The 20,913-nt window shown below is 41.5% G+C and overlaps 1 protein-coding gene across 16 annotated transcripts in view; it reads left to right on the forward strand.

Moving 5' to 3' along the window:
* The first annotated feature begins 1,473 nt into the window (after window positions 1-1,473).
* Window positions 1,474-20,913, forward strand: part of CHST9 (carbohydrate sulfotransferase 9) — a 147,078-nt gene continuing 127,638 nt past the window's right edge. For 12 of the 16 annotated variants that reach the window (XM_075416269.1, XM_075416260.1, XM_075416281.1 and 9 more), the window contains exon 1: window positions 1,474-1,575. The gene's annotated coding sequence lies outside the window, so the exon portion shown is untranslated. Of the gene's footprint in view, window positions 1,576-1,627; window positions 1,894-20,913 lie in introns of those variants that run through there. The other 4 variants (XM_075416271.1, XM_075416267.1, XM_075416272.1 and 1 more) reach the window with 1 other exon arrangement.

Below are 20,913 nucleotides of genomic sequence, written 5' to 3' on the forward strand. Positions count from 1 at the left end.
GAAGATGTCTGTGAATGTGATAGGAGTGTCTAAGCTAATGAAATGCCCTAGCAAGAAACTTTATTTTACCCACGAGACTGATAAATTAATAGTTGTCTGTCTCGAGAGCAGTTTTGATGACCTGATGGTTTGTCGAGGACACCCAGGAAAGGGGATTTCCATTGGTTCTAGTGGCTGTTTCCATTGATCACAGAGTTTGGAAATTCTGTATGAGACAGAAAACAAATTGCGCACAGGTCAATGGAGAGCTTAATTTGTTGGAACACGTTCACCAATGCTTTCAAAATTATTCAGGTGAAAAGGAAATTAAGCGAGAGAATAATGTCAAGGTCTTTCTGTATTTCTGCACTCCAAAGGAAAAAATATTTGTAAAAGTATTAAAAACCCCATTAGGAAACAGAAGTTTTTTTGCTTCTGTCCACAGGAACAGGGCTCTCAGCATGTTTATCTTTCCAGAGCTACAAGGTCTGGGGATCCTGGTATTTAAATCGCAGTACAGCGACATGGATAGGGGGAGCGGCGACAGTTTTGTTATTTGGCACTGTGCAAGTTATGCTAGAAAACTGTGTCTGTGTCCAGTCAGTTGTGATTTCCACAATTAAAGAAAGATTTTAAAAAATGGGAGAAGGTTCTGAGGGTTATTAAAGCCCTGGAAAGCATCACTTGTAGTTTAGGGTTCTAAGTTGATTATTTTAAGGAAGGACCAATGTGGGAATTGTTCTGCTTGGATTACAGCAGGCTCTTTGCTCTCCAGCAGAAAGCATAACAAGGTCCAATGGATGAAAGCTGGAAGTAAAAATGCTCTCTTAGTTACAGTGAATCAACTTACCGATGTTTACCTGTGGATTCTCTATCAATAGAAAGGTTAAAAACTAAACCTGTATCTTCTTCTAAAGGATATTCTCTGAAATACAAGCATATTTGATGGTCTTTTGATGTACCAGAAGTCTCATTAGGTACACATGGTGGTCCCTTTTGTCTCACAGCTGGTGAAAGCAAGTTCTTAGAAATGGGAGTGCTGCGACTGAATAAGCAGCAGAAGAAGACATGACCCGTTTGTTCCAGTGGATGGATTTTTTTTAGCCAAAGGGTTTGGTTGGAAGAATGGGAAAGGAAGAGTTTTGCAGGTTAAGGAAGAAGAAACATGATTTGAAGAAGTCAGAAGAAAGTAGGAGGTAAGCATAGAGAGAAGTAACACTAACTTTTTGCGCTCTTATGGTTGATAGAACTGTGAAGGGCTTGACTGGATATAGAAAAGGAAATCTTGATATAGCCAATGTTTGTTATTGAGCCCTAAAAAGCAAATAGGAGAGATGACATTCTGACTGCTCTGGACAAAACACCATGCTGCAGAGGCCTGCAGGCTGAAAGCCAAGGGAAAGAGGTTTGGCAGTTTCCACATTCGCAGGCCAGGGGTGGTATTTAAATGCATGTAAATTGAGCTGACCGACCACCTGCAAGTAACAGGAGAAGGAGACAGTGTCCTGTGAGTTCGAGGAGATCCAGACACTTGTCTGGAGCACTGGGAACAAGACTAGAAGGAGTCCCCAGAGAAGAGGGACTTTTGACACGAAGGTAATGTGATTCTCTCTGCACCAGATTAGAGATTCTAAGAAAGATATTGGAGATAATGGCAAGAAGAAAGATATACAGCTTGAAAAGGCTGCTATTTTTAGGGCAAGTAATGAAAACCTTGTCTGAGGCTGATGGAAACTGCTAGATCACAGAGAGGACTCGAGAACAAGTGAAAGTGAGGAAACATGACAAGAAGCCGGGGAAATCGGCTCTCTGAGGGAACAACGGTTGTGGATGTATTTCTCGTAGGTGGAGATTAATGAGGACTTTGGGTTGGAGTTTGAAACAATTACAACAGGTGACTAAGAAACAGCAGAGGTAAGAGCTTCGGGGGGAGGGACGAAGATTTGTGTCTCAGGCAGGCAAGCCGCTAGCACATTTTTATAAATGACACCTGCTCTGAGCAAGAATGTTCCAGGGGGGTTATATTTCAGCCCAATCCATTTTTTCTGAAATACATAGTTTATTCCCATAAAGGAGACACACTGATCTGAATTAATTAGGCGAATTAGAGGTCTGTGTCAAATGTGAAGCATGTGGAGGTGAGTAGAAGGCACAGGCATGGCAAGATGCGAGAAAAAGTCTTTGTAGGGAGCATCAGTTTTCACTCAGAATAAAGTGACAGGAATCCACATAGTAGAAAATCAGAAAATCACTATGCTGTAGAAATCTTGTGTGGCTGGGTGCTAAGGTGCTCAGTGTTGAAACTGGAGGTAGCCTGAATCATGGAAAAATGCTGTGTTACATTGAATATAAGACTGCAGGTGTACATGGGAGAGGATGTATTTTCAGACAAATGCATTTCTGAGTATTATTCCAAGGTCTTCTGGGATTTTTTTTTTGTTGTCTTTTGGAGAAGAGGACAGCGGAGTAAGGGAAGGGAAATGATAATGGTACAGAAGCAGGAAGGGGGAGCCAAAAGGAACGGGATTCAGGGACACTGGCCATGTGAGAGAGAGGATGTAGTTGTGAAACAAGGTGAAATTAAATGAAGGAAGTGTAAGAACACAGACTGAGAGATGGAAAGCCAAGAGGTTATGATAAAGCAGAAATTACTGGATTATCTATGGACTGTGAAGGATCAGATCAGTTCTAGGAGAACAAGAAGAATGAAGGAGAGCTGGCAGTAATGCAACAAAGCAAGGTTTCTTATTCTCAGTGGCTCCAAGCAGGGGATTTGTCCTTCATTTGAGAAGGGAGAGGGAGACAGCAAAACAAGCTGAGTGTCTCAAGTGCATGACAGGAGTGATTTAAGTAAAATCCCTATCACCACTGAAAATAACAATTGAACTAAATCCAAGATAGTGACCTCTGCAAAAGTATTTACTGCATCCTGATGAAGACTGATAATGTAGCCCTAAATACAGCAAGTAGCTGGAAATTCACAGTTGAGAAATATCAAGAGCCCTTGAGGCTTTTCCTCCCCTCACAGCGGGTAACATATTTCAGTGAAATGTGAGAACAAAAAGATGATAGCCCAGAAAGATTTATCTTCTTACTAGGGCTCTGTGTTGCATATTGAGCTTGGATTCACTTCAGCCAATGTTTTTGTGATCTAGTGTTGCTTTACCAAGGAGCTTAAAATAGAAAGGAGCTTTACCAAGCAGATTCAAATAGAAAATTATGTGATCGATATATCTGACTTCAAAAGGCAATGAAATAGTTGACTTTCTCATACCAAATGTTAATTTGTGGCCATCCTGGAGTATGAAGGGACAGGAATATCTTAATCGTTTCAAACCAAAATTTTCAAGCTAAAACAGTGGAGTCTGACAGCTGATGTGAACACTTTATTGTTGTGAGAAATGCAACATTTTGTCACATTTAAGAAGCAGGGAAGTTCAGTTGCCACAAAGTCCTGAGAGGGACTGAAAAAAAGGAAGGTGGGTTTGGAGCACAAGACATTTCACGCAAGAAAAATACTGTTTGTGCCTAACACATTGGAGATGGAATACAAGTTGACTGTGAAATGCTGACAGTCCCTCCCTTTTTTTTCTTGGAAGATGAATAAGCAACCACAGAAATATGCCCCCACATCTCTTTTTTAACTCACTTCTCAAGAACATTTAGGAGCTTGGACTTTCCTCAAAAAAATGGTCACCTGAAACAGATTTTTAGCATCAAAAAAAAAAATCTTAGCAAAAGTACATTTTTAATTATATTCTTGTGCTGAAAGGTGTTAACGGCCATAGTCAAGTGAGACTTCGATCCTCAGATAATCAACAGATTTGAATAAGAAGGGTGTGCTCATCACACAGGCTGGCACACCACACAGGTGAGTCTGCTAATAACCCAGACTGTAAGGAAAGATGAACGAAGTTTAGTAGTTTGATAACTGGAGATAATAGAAGACTGTGTCCAATAGTTTACACGGCAAAGAAGCTAAATCTTTGAAAATATTTATAAATGTGAAGACTAAAAGCTTTACTGTGCAGAAGGTGATGGGAAGGACACAAGAAACTGTAACACCTTCCAGGGAATCAACATAGCCCTAAGGTGCAGGAAGAAATATGGAACAGAGGAATGACCAGGCAGGCTTGGAACACATACCCTCTTTTCCTCTGAACAACAAAGCCTGCAGTGAGGGGGAGCAGCAGGCACTGCAGGAGTGGGGGCACACGAGGCCTGGAGGTGGGACCACAGTGGGAAGGAGCAAGTGATACCCCACCTTTTGCATCCCCATCAGTGCTGTAGCACTCTGAAGATGGTGCCGAGTGATTGTCACAGGCACGTTACTGATTGCTCTGTGGATTTCTCAGCGCATCCTAAATTGCTAGTATTGCTATCAAAGGTAGAGTTGAAGCTGTCCAATGCCAAAACAGCAAGTGTTCACTTACCTGTTAGGTAAGCAGATTAGTTACTTCGTGAATCACACTTTTTGGGTAGGTCTCTCTCCTGAAGGAATTTTAATAAAAGAGTAATGTCATCCTTGGGCCACAGAGAGAAAAAGAGAGAGGTTAAATGATGGTTTTGTTAAAATTATTTGTAGAGATCCTAGTGATTTCAGTGGAATCAGGATTTCACGGATGATGTTGAAATAAATCAAATAATGGTCAATTGTTTTTCATAATTTGTCTTATTACTCTTCTGAGTAAGTAGATATAGTTTACATGCAACATAAACTTTGTGCAATATGCACCACTGGTGAATTAGCACTTCAGTTAAGACTTAAAAGGTGAAATATTTGGGACAAAAATAAGCATCTTCTTACTGGAGTTAGTATAAATACAATGCTAACAGTACTCTTCTGATTTTGCTGCTTCTGAGACTGAACCTTAGAAAGCTGTTGAAACATATTTAAGGCAGAGTGGGAGATGGGATTAGGAAAGATATTCGTACTTTGAAACTTCTTTGCTGTTGCGGTTTTAATGGAAATTTTCTCTCCACCAATTTAGGCTAATGTCTCCTTCTTGTGTAAGACAGAAGGACATCAATATTGCTGAGTGTGTGTGGCACAGTGCCATGAGGACAAGATAAGCTCTTCAAGACAAGTAAACAAATGATTTTCAAATGTATGCACACAAGAGCAGTATCATCCTTGGAAGTTGCATTAGATTTTCAAATGTATGACTTTGTTCGCTATATCAGAGCTTGGCAGTCTGAAAAAGTCATTAGTGAGAATCTCTACATTAGGAACGAGGAATAAAGAGATTGGCAATACTTTTAATATCAGTGTTTTCCCTTTGATCAGAAAGATGGGTTAGTTCTGGTGAAAAAACAAAGCTTAGTTTGCTTTCTATATGGAACACATATTTAAATATATAAAATTCATTGAATTTGTTAAAAAAAATAATGTCTGTACTAACCCACTATATAAATTTGTAATATATTTTAAATACACAATTTTTCTTGGTTGATTTCTGTGTAAATCAACTCCTCTTTTCATACTGAATTTTTATTCACAATGCAAGGATAAAGGAAGCGTGAAGAATTCAGAAATAGAGACTTTATTACAGATTTCATCCTTAGATGGCTTTATCTTGAACAGCGTCATTTGTTTTCTACTCATTTTCATTTCTTGCCTAGCCAGAATAAGACAGCTTGGGCTCTGCCTTTATGCTTTTACTGACAGCCCCAAGCCCGCAACATAGGTAGACTGCTGGTCCCTGGGTAACAAGTGTTTAGACTGGGGCCAGAGGTGATGAGTCTTTATAGCATGGTATGAACTCAATTCCTTACTCAGCATTTGATGTGTGGGGAAGGAGGTGGAGATACAGGAAAGAGGGGACATGGGCGTATTTTAATTTTTGGAAGGAATTCCTGAGGTTTTAATAGTTGCCGTTCAGCTTAATGTGATTGATCCTTAATGAGATTCTATATGTTCTCCTTAAGATAAGGGAGTGGAGAGGAGATTAAAAATATTTCTTTCGTGTCCTGGATCAGATGACCAAAATTATCCTCAATGATCAGGAAACCTCCACTGGATGTCTTGAACAAGGATGGAGGGGCACCTCAGGGCTTCCTGTCTGAGTACATGTAACTTGTGGACCTTACTGAGTTTGCAGGGCAAGGTTTTGGTAGTGGGGAGGCTACAGGGGTGGCTTCTGCGAAATGCTGCTGAAAGGTTCCTCTATGTCCAATAGAGCCAATGTCAGTTGGCTTCATGACAGACCCACCACTGACCAAGGTCGAGCCCTTCAGTGACAGTGGTAGCACCTCTGTGATATTTAAGAAGGGGGAAAAAAAACACTGGGCAAAGGCAACTTCAGCTGGAGAGAGTGAAAATATGTGAGAGCAACAGCTCTGCAGACACCAAGGTCAGTGAAGACAGAGGGGGAGGGGGTGCTCCAGGAGCCAGAGCAGAAATTCTCCTGCAGCTTGTGAAGAAGGCCATGGTGAGGCAGGTTGTCCCCCTGCAGTCCATAGAGGTCTACAGTGGAGCAGATATCCACCTGCACCCTGTGGAAGAACCCATACTGGAGCAGGTGGATGCCCAAAGGAGGCTGTGACCCCGTGGAAAGACCTCGCTGGAGCAAGCTTCTGGCAGGACCTGTGGACCTGTGGATAGCGGAGTCCATGATGGAGCAGGTTTGCTGGCAGGGCTTGTGACCCCATGGGGGATCCACGCTGGAGCAGCCTGTTCCTGAAGCACTACACCCCGTGGGAAGGACCAACACTGGAGAAATTAATGGAGGACTGTCTCCCATGGGAGGGGCACCAAACTGGAGCAGGGGAGGAGTGTGAGGAGTCCTTCCCCTAAGGAGGAAAGAGAGGTAGAGACAATGTGTGATCGCCACCCCCATTCCCCATCCCCTTGCACCACTGGTGGGGAGGAGGTAGAGAAGTTGAAGTGAAGTTGAGCCTGGGAAGAAAGGAGGGGTGGGGAGAAAGTGTTTTTAAGATCTGGTTAAATTTCTCATTATCCTACTCTGATTTGATTGGTGGTAAATTAAACTAATTTGCCCAAGTCAAGTCTGGTTTGCCCATGATGGTAATTGCTGAGTGATCTCTCCCTGTCCTCATCTCGACCCATGAGCCTTTCGTCATATATTTTCTCCCCTGCCCAGCAGAGGAGGGGGAGTGACAGAGTGACAGAGAGGCTTTGGTGGGCACCTGGTGCCCAGCCAGGGTCAACCCACCACAGGGAGATGGACACCAGACATGTCTTGAATCGAAGCTGGGTGTGATCACCTCTGCACAGGCATAAAGAGCAGTCGGTCAGACCTCTGAGCTCAGACGTTTATGTAGCCTTTTGTATTCTTTGAAAAACTGGGGGCAACTCTCCACCTGTGTGGTCATAAAAAAAGTAAACAGGGGAGGAATGCCCTTTGCCAGTTCTTAGATAGGCTCTCATCCACGCCAGGCCACTTTCAGCTCTCCTCGACTTTTGGACCGAGGGACAGCTGCTGTGCTGCCTGTTGCCAGTCTGCACTTCACCCTGCACATTTTCCAGTGTCTGGCAGCAGATCTTGAGAAAAGGATGCCTCATTTCTTTCCAAAGACTATTGCAAAAGCTGAAAGGTATCTTCTAGCGTGCCATCGGGCACTGTTTGTGTTTACCTTGCCCGTGCCAGGACTCCTCACTGCTCTTACCAGCCACAGACTTGCTGAAGAGAGGCAAAAAAGCTTGCACTGAAGTTGAACTTGCAGAATGACACAGGAGCATGTTGTATAAATCTTGGTACAAAGAACTTGTTAAAATATACCCAAAGGATAGAAAAATAACAAAGATCATTTATTCAGACCTGATTTCATGATCAAGGTAATTTCTTTTGTAAACCTCTGGCAATACTTTAGTTTGATTACACTAGAGCTAAAATGTCATCCTTGTTTATGGCTCTTCCAAAGCAAAACTCTGCTTTGTGTTCTCCACAACACTGATAAATGGGTATGACGTGGTCACTGTGCTGGACAGCCATTCTCCTTCAGGTACAGGCCAGGACCAGGTTGGTTAGTCTTTTCCCTAATGGTGTAATAACCAGGTAATTAATTCTTTGTCCCTGCATAAGCAATACTTTTTTCCTGTAACCGTGCAGTTGTCTGAGACCAATGAGAATACACAAAAGCAGTGAAAATTGTTTTTGTCAAAATACTTGCTCTTGCTGCTTCCCATGCAAATACCTATTTCCAGTAGGCACCCTGCGCTGTGGGTTCTTCGCAAGCACCTTCATGCCTGAACTGAGTAGGATTTGAGGGGCCTCTGCCAGTGAGGTGCAAGCCCTGAAAAAGCCTTCTGCATTTGGGCACCCGGCTGAACAAGTGCCGTGCAGCCCTTTCCAACAGATTGCTTTAGGAGTATGCTAGTGACACCTAGTGATTAACAGAAAAATGCTCTAAAACCCAGTGGATTTGCTTTGTAAAGCCGTTTGATGCAGCTAGAGAGGCTGGTGCTGTTGGGGTGCCTGCTGCAAGGGGCAAGGCAGCAGGGCCATGGGCACCCTTGGCAGGGTGAAGGGGGACCCGGGGCTGTCGTCCTGCAGCCAAGTGATCTCCCAGCCCTTCTTCTCAAGCAGTGCGGTCAAGAGGTAATCATCCTCCATAGCAAATAAACAACATTGCAGGGGTGCTCGTAAGGTGAGGTAACGCCATGGTCTGCCCTTTACATCCTCCACATTTTTCTGTGCAACGTACACCTTTCTATCTAATAAACTGGCAGAAGATTTTGCCTTTGTACTATTTTGTATATGCTGAAATGCAGTCTGATCACTGATAAGCTTTCCATGAACATATATTTATACACAAAAATTGCAGTGGGAGCAGTATGAAAGGTAGTGTACTATAGTCTCATTTGAAAAAGGAAAAAAAGTTAGTATCTCAAAGCAGGATTGCAATCAATTCTGAAATAAAATTCCAGCACAGTAGGGAGCTCAAAGCTGGTGACACACTGCCCAGATTCAATGCAAAGGAGAAGAATATTCCAAGGACATTTGATATCACGTAGCAACCACCGCTATAAGCTGATGAATTCAATGTTTCTCTGAGTAATATTAACAGTTAAGCAGCTCTTGCAGCTTTTTAAATGTTTGGTTGCTTAAAAATCCCATTTCTAAAAATAAGAATTAAATGGGTTATGAGATCATAAACCACATAAAAACAGAGGTATGCTTAATGTTGTACAACACAGTTGAAAAGCTAGCATATGAATAACCAAACATCATCACAAGTATCGCAAGACACGATTAATGTAAAAATACTATAATGTTGCTAGTAGAAATAGAGTATCACCTTGAACTATATACAGGTGTATAACTTCTTTTATCCCTTTTGATCTTTACCACATCCAAGAGAAAAATTAGCAACAAAATTAGATCAAGCGATAAAGTTACTGTAGAAGTAATGAAACAAACAAGCTTACTGGTTGATTCATTTTGAAGAATCCAGAACAAAGTTTAGGACTGTTGTGGCTCCTTCAGACTTGCACACATCCATACATGATTAAATTACTTCAGGGCTTCAAAGATGCAATGCATTTCTGAATCAGAGGCAAGCTGTAGGTCTGGTGTCTTACATTAGATGTGCTTAACATGTTTAATACTTTGAAAGTCATATAAAGTCACTAGAGTCTTCTTGAATTACCTTTTGGAGTAAATTCAGCATCTGTGTTTTTTGATAAAAGAGTGACACATCTGTCTGAAGCTTCTGAAGGCGGAGAGCATCAGTGGAGGTCATTTGAAGAAGATTGTGGGACACAACAGGAAAGGACTACTGTGATCCTAAGATATATGCTGGAACAAGAGGAGAACTTTGTTGCAGGGGCATAATTTTTACAATTCTATTCCTGAAGCAAAGTGATGCTGCTGTATCAGTGTAATGTTTTAGATTAGACTGCTGCTGAAAAAATAATCGTCATGAATTAAGGCAAGTTTAACACAAGAGCGTGCCTGAGATCTGAGGAGGACATAAGTAAAATATATTCCGGCAATACTATTCATGCAGATAGAGAGGAAAACAAGCCACTGCAGGAATTCGTACATAGTTTGAAGACATAATTAAGCTAACATTCTCTGTTCTTAATGGGTAAGGTCACTTGGTGTGGCTGAGTGTTACAGACAATGAATTTTGGCAAAAACATAAGCAAAACCAAAATACATTCATAAATATTGGTCATAAAACCAAGTGATAATTGAAAAAAATATTATTTTTTACTGCTTCTGTACTCTGTGTATAAGGTTAGGTACTCCCAGGTGAGCGAAAGAATTAAACAAGTAGGAAGTCTAACATGGACAGTACCATGCTGGATAGTTGTAGGGGATTCTTATTCAGTACTCTCTTCTTTGGGATCTACCAGAGCAGGAGGGAAAAAGATACTGACAGCTCTATAGTTGTTATATTTCTGTAGGGTTCATTTGTTTTTGATTACTGCTGTTACTCTGATGATTTTCTTAATATCTGAAACAAAACTGCAGTACTCTACAGTTCGGCTCACTTTAAGACACCATCAAATTGGTATAACTCTCACAAGCTTTTGTTAAAGTAATGCTGACAGCTATTGAGTTCTAACTAGCACTGTTTTTATGCTTGCTATAAATAATTACTTTCATCAGCCTTTTTCTCGACCATATATCATTGGAGAAAGATGTGGCATGTTCCAGTTCTCCACATATATTAGCACTGATTTATTGTTTCACCTTCTCCATCTGAGTATAAGAGTAGCACAGAAAGAGTTATCCATCCAGGCTTTGATTTCCGCTTATTTTCTGTGTAGTTTTACTGTTTGACTCTAGTGACTTTGGCGATGGCTTTTGTGTTGTCTTCCTGAGAGTGACATTTCAGTAAGGGTCCGTTGGGTAGATTCCCTTGTGCAGCACAGCTTTTTGCACCACTAAGGCAGCAACAAGAAGCTCTAACAGGGCTGCAAAGTGCTAGGAGAGAATCCCCTAGGATGGAAAACTGCCTAGCTTGACTCCTCGACTGCATATCTGCCTGCCTTCACGTGAGCAGGGGAGAGAATGTAGTTCAATGGCAAGAGAGGACACAATGGAGATGTGGCAGAGAAGACTGCTTCTCATCATAAGGAACTTGACTGAGGGTGACTGGATAGAACATTTTTTCCAGTAAAGGGAATAATACAATATTTAAGAGTTAGAAAGCTGAGAGAGGTTAAACTGCATCAGACTTCATCTTTGAGGCCTTCTTATCCTTGTATTTATGCTGTGGAGCCACATCCTAAGTTGAGGATGCTGTTCCAGGTAACATTCTTCCCATTTGCTATGTACTGCTACTGGTGCTCATCTGACCAGGTTCAGGAAGAAAATGAACCCAAGCTGGTATTGCTCATTCTTGTCACAGGGAGATCAAACGTGTATCCACACCATTGCAAGGGATAGGCAATGGGAAGAGAGAGGAAGGCAGGGTCACAGCACTTCCAATGCTGCTATAAAACTGCACCCTTGGAGAAGCTACTGACAAGTCTCGTGACTATTTGTGGCACACTGTAGGGCCAGCATGGTGTGATGTGTCAATGTGCCATAATGGCACTACTGTGCTGTTTTGCCATATTAAAAAAAGGTGGCATGCTGATCTAGGTGGTGTCTACCGCTCCTGTATGAAGACTGGAAAACAATCAAAGGAAAGGATGTTGAAGTAATTCTGTTAAATTCACTTGTAAGGTCGCTCCTGATCCATTTTATATAGGTTCTATGAAGGCACAGACTCCATATAACTTTTCTTGAAATGTGTATTTAAGGAATAGCTTCTGTCTTTATTTTGTTCAAAAAGACAAATGCAAATAGGATTCTTAAGAATTAAAAATATTTTTGGGATTTTTGTTTTTTGTGAAACAGGTAGGAAATTAATTTCCAACATATGCTTATCTTGACAGCGTCACTTTAATTTGCTCTTAATTGGTTGGGTGAAAGGCTGTTTCCATGACAGCACAGCAAATATATTGTTGGGGCACTGATAAACAGTGATGAATAACAGAACATTAGACTTCAGGGAGAATTCTTCACTCGTCCGTTGCTGCTTTTTACATTTGTCACATGGAGACAACACATTTTAGCACCGTCCATGACATGAAGATAAAAGCTGTCTGGCTTTCAAAAGCCCTGTGCTAAAAGACGACAGTTACTACCTTCGAAGGTAGCTCAGATACTGGCTTTAAACTGTGTTAAAGTGTCTCTTCTAACAGTTAGCTTGCTAACTACAATGAAGTACAACACTGAATGTCTTATCTACTCTTGTTAAACCTGATGTAAGCCCCTACCAGGCAATAGTGCTTTCAAGATGGAAGTGGCTTCTCCTGACCCACTGTCTCAAATTTTTCCAGCCATGCTCTCCATCAAAAGGAAACTCTTACAGAAAGTAAAATTGCGGTCTAATTCACTGCTCTGGTGTTCACTGTGCAGTCTGTGTGGACAGGTGTTGGGACAACTCATTCTAGTGAAAGCCATCAGAGGACACTCTCAGGGGGAGATGAAAGTGGAGGCGATAGCTGTCACATGTGAGGTAACCCTATTGCCACCCCAATGGTGTTTAACCAAGATCCGCTTTAGTTCAGCCTTAACACACACGGATGTCAGAAGCAAACCTGTAATTGCCTTCACTCATAGTAATAGTGGCTGAAACATTGCTGTTCTGAAGAAGGCTTGACAGTCCTAGATACGTCCTAGTGCAAAATTTAAAAGCTTCTGTTTTGCAAGGATTTAGATAAGCACTGCAGAAAAAGATCAAATCTCTTTTCTCTTGAAATCAATGACAGTTTCATCAAGAACTTACAGGGAATCAGAGCTTCTTCCTTGTTCTCTTGTTTTCTACAATAATTCTATGTTTTAATGAAACCAGAAGAGGCAGTATTGAATGAAATATCAAAATAAAAATAATTTTCTGTTTGTTTAGACAATCTGCAATGCAGGTTGAAGTAGGAAGGTCATCTGCATGCTCCCAAGATTTGTGGAAAGTTTTTCTGAACTTCCCCATATTCTAACCATAAATGATATGTTTAAATTTGCTAAAAAGCAAGTTGTCACTGCCAAGACAAGTTAATATCCAATCTGAGGCAGCTGATGATTTGCTACCACTCTTTTTTAACAAAAGAACTGATCTTAAATGAGTCCTATATTTTACCTAGATTGTTATCCATCAGATTTTATCTATATAATTTAACAAATGTCTGTTTTGGTGACAGTCCTGGTTCAAGCAACCTTCACAGCTTTGCACCTGTTACCAATCCCCATTCCTCTTTCTCCTACCAATTCCCCAAAGAACAAGTTCTGCTTGTTTGTAAGACTGCATGGTTAACCAAACCAGAGATTTAAACATACCTACTTTTTTTGCTTTTTTTTGTTATAAGTATACATCAGTTCTCATCTCGTCAATTGCTAGCAATTGCAAATCTCAGAAATTTCAGAAAATGTCTAGTCATTATTTGAAATCTTGTTTCCTTAAAAGATAACTTGACTAAAGGTAGCAGTGCACTCAGACACTATTCACTTTTTAGGGTTAGGCTACTGTCCAGCCCCGTAGCTTCAGAGCTCATTGTTAATTTTTTGTCCTCCTTAGAAAGAAATTTTTTTAGCAGTAATGCTCAGTAAGAACTTCCGCTTTGCTTCACATGAGTTTGGCACAGCATGACTCCCAGAGAAGATCAACGATTGCTTCTGTCCTGTTCTAAGCCACTCCGTGGTTGTTATAAAACAAGAAGGCTTTTCCTCTGCAGTTGAAATGTGAGTGACAACTTTCATGTTCTGGCACTAGAACTTCTTTAGTGGTACACTGTGCTGGCACCCAGAGTAATACTGTGTGATAGAGATGTGTGGCATTTCTCAACCATTCCCATTACACAAGGCAGAGTGAAGCACCAACATGGTGAGCCATCTGTGCTAATGCCGATGATGTTATTAAATCATTCATTATATTTCACAATTTCATAATAGATAATTTAAATTCTTATTTTGGCATAGTGCATAGATTTCTTTCTCTAGAAATATGAACTCAATATGCAAATGTGTTTGCCCTGTTTTCTAATAAATTCATGTCTGGGTTGAAGATCCTTACAAGTGCTGTGGCTCGTGTAATTATGCCCTCAGATCTTGATAGTAGAAATAGAGCCCTTGTTCATGCCAGATTAATTGATCATTTTTTAGCACAAGTAAATTTGATGCATCCATTTCTGCCAACTTGTTCTGTCTACAGAACACAGTGCCTTCCATAGCTCTACCCCATCCTCCTTGCTGCCTTTCTTTCCCAGAAAGGCAAAGTATTTTTCTCTCAAATTTTATGTCAGTTAATAGTAGGAATATTGCCCTAAAATCATATTATAGCAGTAAACTAACACTGCAGTTTCACTGGTCACCATCCTGGTATGCAAGTAACGTGCTAGCTGACCTATTTATGCTAAGTGAGAGCTCAGGAAACTGGCAAGCAGACATTGCAGTATGCAATGTCCACACACACAGTCTGCCCTAGAGACCTCACAGCTCGGGTGAGAGCGCAGCCCAACAGAGTAGGCTGGACAAAAGAATGGATAAATAGGGAAAGATAATTACAAACTCATAGCAAAATTATCTGACTGGAATTTGTCATTGGCCACCCACTTACACATCTGAGAATTGCCATGGAGATACTGGTGACCTCTATGTAACTAAGACTGTGTTATGATTTTCATTTAAAGCAGAACAAAAAGTCCTTTTCCATACAATATAGTGATAATGTCCCAACATAGTACAGTGAATTACCACAGCATAATCAAAATTTTCTTGTTTATTTTTCAAGATTGAATAAACTTGCAGATGAGACAGAAAAGCATGTATGCATCTCTAACTCCCTTATGGAAGTATAAAATATTCAACATGAGGGCATGATGTTTAGCTAGCTAATGAAAAAAAATGTCTCACTTCACTGTCACAGACAATTTGGTAGAAGAAATACTAACTGTAGGTGTTTTACATGATTGCACCTTTCATGAAAGAACAGTGTATGACATGCAAGCGCATAAGCCCTTGCTCTGTTTTGCTTTCATGCAGTCCTCTTCAGTCTTTTGAAGTGTCTGTAAATAACAAACATGACTGTGAAGTGAGAGTGAGTGGAGAATCTTTAATGTGTAGATTTTATACCTCCTTTCCAAAGCATACATGTGCTAAAAGACAAGGGACTATAAGAAGCCCTAAGTCCTTGGCATGTTTGACAAAAGTTTGACCACACTCAAGGCCCAAGGAAGCAATCGCCTTCCCCGGAAGGGTAGCTGTACGCCACTCTTTGTGTATCTGTAGCGGTATGAAGGGGTTTCTGCATGGTCCAAGGTCTGTCTCTGGCTCCAGCCTAAGCTTGTGGAGTACATATAGTACTACAAATACAGTTCACAAGCATTGGATGTTTGTACTTCAATGGGCATTCAACAAACTTAGGAGAATAATGTCTTTTTCCTCAAGCAGGTTACACTTCAGAAGTCAGGTGCACAGTGTCTTCTCCCTCTGCAGAGGCTCCTTGGCATTGCAGGGACTAGTTGTGTAAACACAGCCTTTAGACCTGGCTGAGAACATTGTGCAACACAGAAGGCATGACTGGTCATGGTTAAGAATTGCTGCAGTTATTCCAGAAATCCAAGGTAACCATAAAAAAATGAAGAAAAACCATATTCTTCTTTAAGCTGATGTTCTGGCAGCCTCCTGATGGACAGAAAGCCACAGACCCTGTCCATCCAGAGGCGATTTTTCCAACCAGTCCATCTCTGCACTTCTCTTATTTTATAGATTATCATCCTACTTGTCAGAACTGTAACCGCCTCACAGAGAGTCCAGTTTCAGGCTGAGATCTGTTTTCCAAGGGAAAGGGGAGGAAGGAGGGAAGGGATGTCAGGAAGACAGGAGGGCAAGGAAACCTTCAGTGAAATCTAACACAGTTAATTTGCGTGTGATTTTTCTCTGGGCCGTGAGCTGAACAATGCCAGCTCATGGGATTTGTCCTGGCATCACGTCCTCGGTGAGAGAAGCAGCGTAGTTCTGGATATCTCTGCTTGCTGTGACTAATTCAGCTCTTATGCAGAAGCATTTCCTTCTCTTCCAGCTAGGAAATCTTAATAAAGCTTCTGGGGTCCTTTCTGTTTTTAAATATCTTCATTCTGAGAATATCCTGTTGTGCATGCTTGGAGATACAGAAAACCTAGAGATGGGTTTTTTTCACCTCACAAAAACTATAACATCCAGGAGCATACAACACAGCTGTTTGAAAAACAGTGTTCTTTTGGCCTATTTTGATAGGACAAGGGGTAATGGTTTTAAATTAAAAGTGGACAGATTTAGACAGGATATAAGGAAGAAATTTTTTACAACGAGGGTGATGAAACACTGGAACAGCTTGCCCAGCTAGGTGATAGATGCCCCATTCCTGGAAACATTCAAGGTCAGGTTGGACGAGGTTCAGAGCAACCTGATCTGATTGAAGGTGTCTCTGCTCAATGCAGGAGGATCAGGTTAGATGGCCTTTAAAGGTCTGTTCCAACCCATAACATTCTATGATTCTATGATGCTATGGTTCTGTTATCATCCCCTTTTTACCAAGCATAGAAAATTCTTCATCTTCACTTTGTCCACTATCATTAACAATGCCTCATGATGTTAATTAATACTGCAAGAGGCTAAACTTCAGGCTGACTGTCTCATATGTGGGAATTAGTTGTGTGGGTTTGCGGAGCAACATCTGTCCATGAATAGATTTAAAAAAATAATAATTGTATTAAACAAAAGAGAAGGTCTAAACTGAATCTGTGGCTAAATGATTAATATCTCTTCATGTTTAAGATATTTTTCCCAGCCTATTTTGTTTAATGATTTTCAACTAGGAATATTACATGTCCTTCTGCAGTTAATTATTTATGCTGATGAAACATGGCAGTCTCTGTACCCTTTTTGGATTCAAAAGGAACACATTTTCTAGACAGTTCCTTCTGGATAGTGATGTCTCACAGGGGCTTCTTTCATCAGAGGCAGGATCACCCTCAAGTCAGTTTAAGGGCTCAGAGTTCACTGCGAGAAACTGTTGAGAAAGTAGAGTCTTTACCGCTGGCCCCCAGCTGTGCATGCCAGGCTGCCAGCTGTGGGCTTGAAAGAGCCTGGCCTCAGAAATCCTATCCTTCCTAGTGGGAAAACCCTTCACATGAAAGATTAACTAATTGGCAAGGTTTACATTTCAGAATTTTTGGTGCTTCAGGAGCAGTTTGCATCTGTCCAGGATTTTAAACTGAGCTTGGAGTCTGGCTAAGCAAAACTTTGACGTTTTGAGCTTTCATTTTAAATCAGCATGAAAGCAGTCATCAAATATTGAAATCCTCCCAGAGCTAGAATTATCTTTTTCCACCCAGTTCTGATAGTTACTGTTTATGGATCTCTTTCTAGCCAGATATCCCTCATTCTGTCAGCTGATCTAGGCAAGAGCTTTGGCTGAAAAAAATCTGCAGATATTATCTCTGCTATTGTGTCATTTTAGTCACAGAAACGTATGGCTCTTCTGCGCCGTAAGTCCCTGTGCATAGCCAAATCCTTAACACTGCTTTTGGATGAGTCAGGTCTTCAGAATTTCACCTTCATAATAAATTAATGGCACTGAAATAGCCTGAATGGCAAGGAATCCCATGAAATATAAGCCCCAGAGAAATTAAGCTTGTTTTAACCAGTATGACTGTAAGGTATTGTGGTAAACCAACCCCACTTAGAAACTCAGTGTACCTTGGCATTTGGGAAAGCAGAGCAAGGTCTTACAACCTTTACAAACTCCAGCTATTAACTACACATGTACTGCTATTAAGTTAAGGAGGACTCTTCTCTGGGGACAACAAAACACTATCACAAGGAACAAGAGAAACATGTTTTTTGCTGAACTCAGCAGCGGGATATACAAATAACATTCTGTGGGACTCCTCTAAATTAAGATGGCTGGTGCATTGACTGCAATTTACACCTTTTTAATTAGTCATTTCTGGTGATGAGTTTGGAGACACCCTTGAGCAGTCACAGAGCCCAGGTGCTGCAAAACTCATGCTGCTGCTGCTGCTGTTGTTAGGCACAGGCAGCTGGAAGCAGGCCTGGAACAGCACCGTGATCTCAAACACGCCTTGTCCTCCAGGCACAGACACACTGGAAATGCTTCAGCCATGGTGGCATCCCCAGGCTCCTCTGCTCCTGGCCTGGCAGAGGCCCTGCTGCTGTGTTTGGCTTTCTCCTCGCTCTCCCACTGAACTCTTGTCAAGAGATAAATGAGGCTGGGCTGACACATGTTTGTAGCAAGCACTGGGTCTCAGCACTGTGCCCATCACGAGGATCTCCCGCTGCAATGCAGGGAAGAGAGTCAGCTGCATGGGGAGGGTGAAGATGTTCATAGCCGTATTTATGTGGTAACTGGATTTTCAGGTGCTTGTTCCCCAAATCACTCATGCATTCAGTACTATATGATGTAAGCACAGCCTATTGGCAAGAGCATCTTGGGTGTCCATTTAGGATTGGCCTGGGCAGAGAGAGACAAGAGAGAAAGAGAGAGAGAGGTTTCTCAGGCTGAGGGCCTGACGTTCTGCCTGTAACCCCTTGCATGCGTTCAGGCTTGGACTCCCTCGGAGTCAGTCAAAACTGTGCCTGTAAAACAAACTCCAAAACCTACGCTATTCTGCCTGCATCAGCTACTCAGAAGGAAGTTTGCCGATGTTCTTGAGAATGTTTTGTGACTTTTTATCCTGTACAAAAATTGTCGTTTTTGAATAATTAAGAAGAAGGTAACTACAACAACTAATGACAGTGGACCCTGTTTAGATGAAATTTTGAAAAGCACCTAAGAGTATTTGCAAATAGCACTTTATAAACCCCTATTTTTTACAGGACTGCTCAAGCTGTGTGAAAGTCTGTGCTAACACAAGCTCTACCTTTGCCAGTAGACCAAGCCAGGCCATTCTCAGCTAACGCCAGCAGCTGCTAGTGCCATTTAAACACATTCTCAGTTGCTTTTGTACATTCCCCCAAAGTCCCTTTTGCCTTGAAATCTTCATCTTCTCAGGATCGTCTAGGTTTAAAAAAACCCACATTTCCTGACTCCCAACAATGATATCTTAAATAAAAAAACTTTCTGTAATTCTGATAGCAGCTACCATCCATATTTCCACAGCTTTCATCATTCACCTCTAATCCTCTTTTTTTTGCTTGCTTGTCATTATTTGTCTTTGCCTTTATTCTTTCAGATCACTGTTGTTATCCAATTTTCTTCCTTCTTTCATCTTTCCCTAACTCCCACTGCATTTGTGTCCTGTCATTTTATGATTTTGTTTTTACTCCCCATGTAGCTTTCTATCAAATATACAACTCTGTAACTGGCTTTACCTTCATCTTCCTACCTTTTTCCCCCTTTTCTTAGTTATGCTCTGGGGATCAGACAAAGGCCAGCAATGCAGGCAGTCACAGACTCTTCTCACACAAAATCCACAGAACACAACCACTCAGTCTGCTTCTGTGTTGAATGGCAGAACAGCCTTTGGCTGTTATTCATATTAGGCTGAAGGCTCTGTGGAATAGCAAATACCTCTTACCGTGTAGTGCGGGGTGCCTGGAACAGGGGGGGTCTGTTCCTAATTGGGGTAGATGCTACTGGAGTAATAATAATAATCTCAGGGATTGAGATCTGGCCTCACCGTCAGGCTCTGGCTCACTTGAGTGATGCAGGGTGAGCTCATGCTACATGGGCTAATAAAGCATTTACTTATTCATTTACTTAGACTCTTTAAAAAAAAAAAAAAGAAACGGAAAAAGAAAAGGAGAGAAACTATCCATGATTCTAAGAGCCTTTGCCATACATTTAATTAGTAGCAAAGTAATGATCAGGAGTCAGTGTTTCCACCACCGCCCCAGATAAAGCAGACCCAGGGAAAACCAAAATCTCTTCAGAGATTATTCAATCCCAATAACCAGATAGTCTAACATGAGGTCCATTGCATGGCTTCATACTATGTAAGAAAGAAGGGGACAGAGGTGAAGAAACAGATGTTCCATCAGTTTCTCCCACAAAATTTCTGTGCCTGGGCTGTATCTGTCTTGCTCAGTTGCATTTAGTATTTTAGACCACTTGGCTATATATGACATGTAGCCATCTCTGACGGGAAGGATTGCTCCCACGCCAGCAATCATATGAAACAGCATAAATCCTCTTCTGAATATATGAAGGAATTCCCCTTTCTCCTTTTTCTCCTCCCCAAGAGGAATGGTCTTCAAAGTTCACACATATACTCTCAAACAGACAGAAAATGAATTTTTAATATGACTTATTTGGGATTTAAGAGAATGGAAAATGGGTCATCAGCTTTACCTCTATGCCTAAAAATTTCTGCAATACCGAGTTACTTAACTGAAGTTCTTGAATACAGCCATACTTGTTTTAGTTGTCAAATATGGCCATACTGAATGATTTCTTACGCAGTTCCAAGAGAAAGAGATCATCTCCTTCTCTTGAGAAAAAACTATCCTGACAGAGGTGTCAGGGACAATCTACTTCACTCAATGCGGGATTCAGCTCTTTGTCCCTGAAGCTGTTTGCTTGGCAGAGACAGACAACTCCAAGATGTTTCTCGAGCAAATTGAGCTCACAGACTACGAGACTGGCAACAGACCCGTCCTAGAGTCCTCACATTTGGGATGAAGCCCCGTTCGCCTTTACATGAATCTTTCTTTGGTCTTAAACAGGTAATGTGAGCAAGGCTTAGACCTAGAAAGTATTGCCTGAGTCATGCTGGATCGCTCTTGCAGACAGAATTTGCTATCCACGCACATGGGAGCAGAAGTTCCTGCATACTTGTAATCACAAATGAGGCGGGTGTCCTGGTGACGGAGGATGCAGAGAAGGCAGAGCTACTGAATGCCTTCTTTGCTTCAGTCTTCAGTGCTAAGGCAGGCCCTCAGGAATCCCAGGCCCCGGAGGTAAGAGAGGAAGCCT

Source organism: Opisthocomus hoazin, chromosome 3 (assembly GCF_030867145.1).
Source record: "Opisthocomus hoazin isolate bOpiHoa1 chromosome 3, bOpiHoa1.hap1, whole genome shotgun sequence".
Classification (NCBI taxonomy): Eukaryota; Metazoa; Chordata; class Aves; order Opisthocomiformes; family Opisthocomidae; genus Opisthocomus; species Opisthocomus hoazin.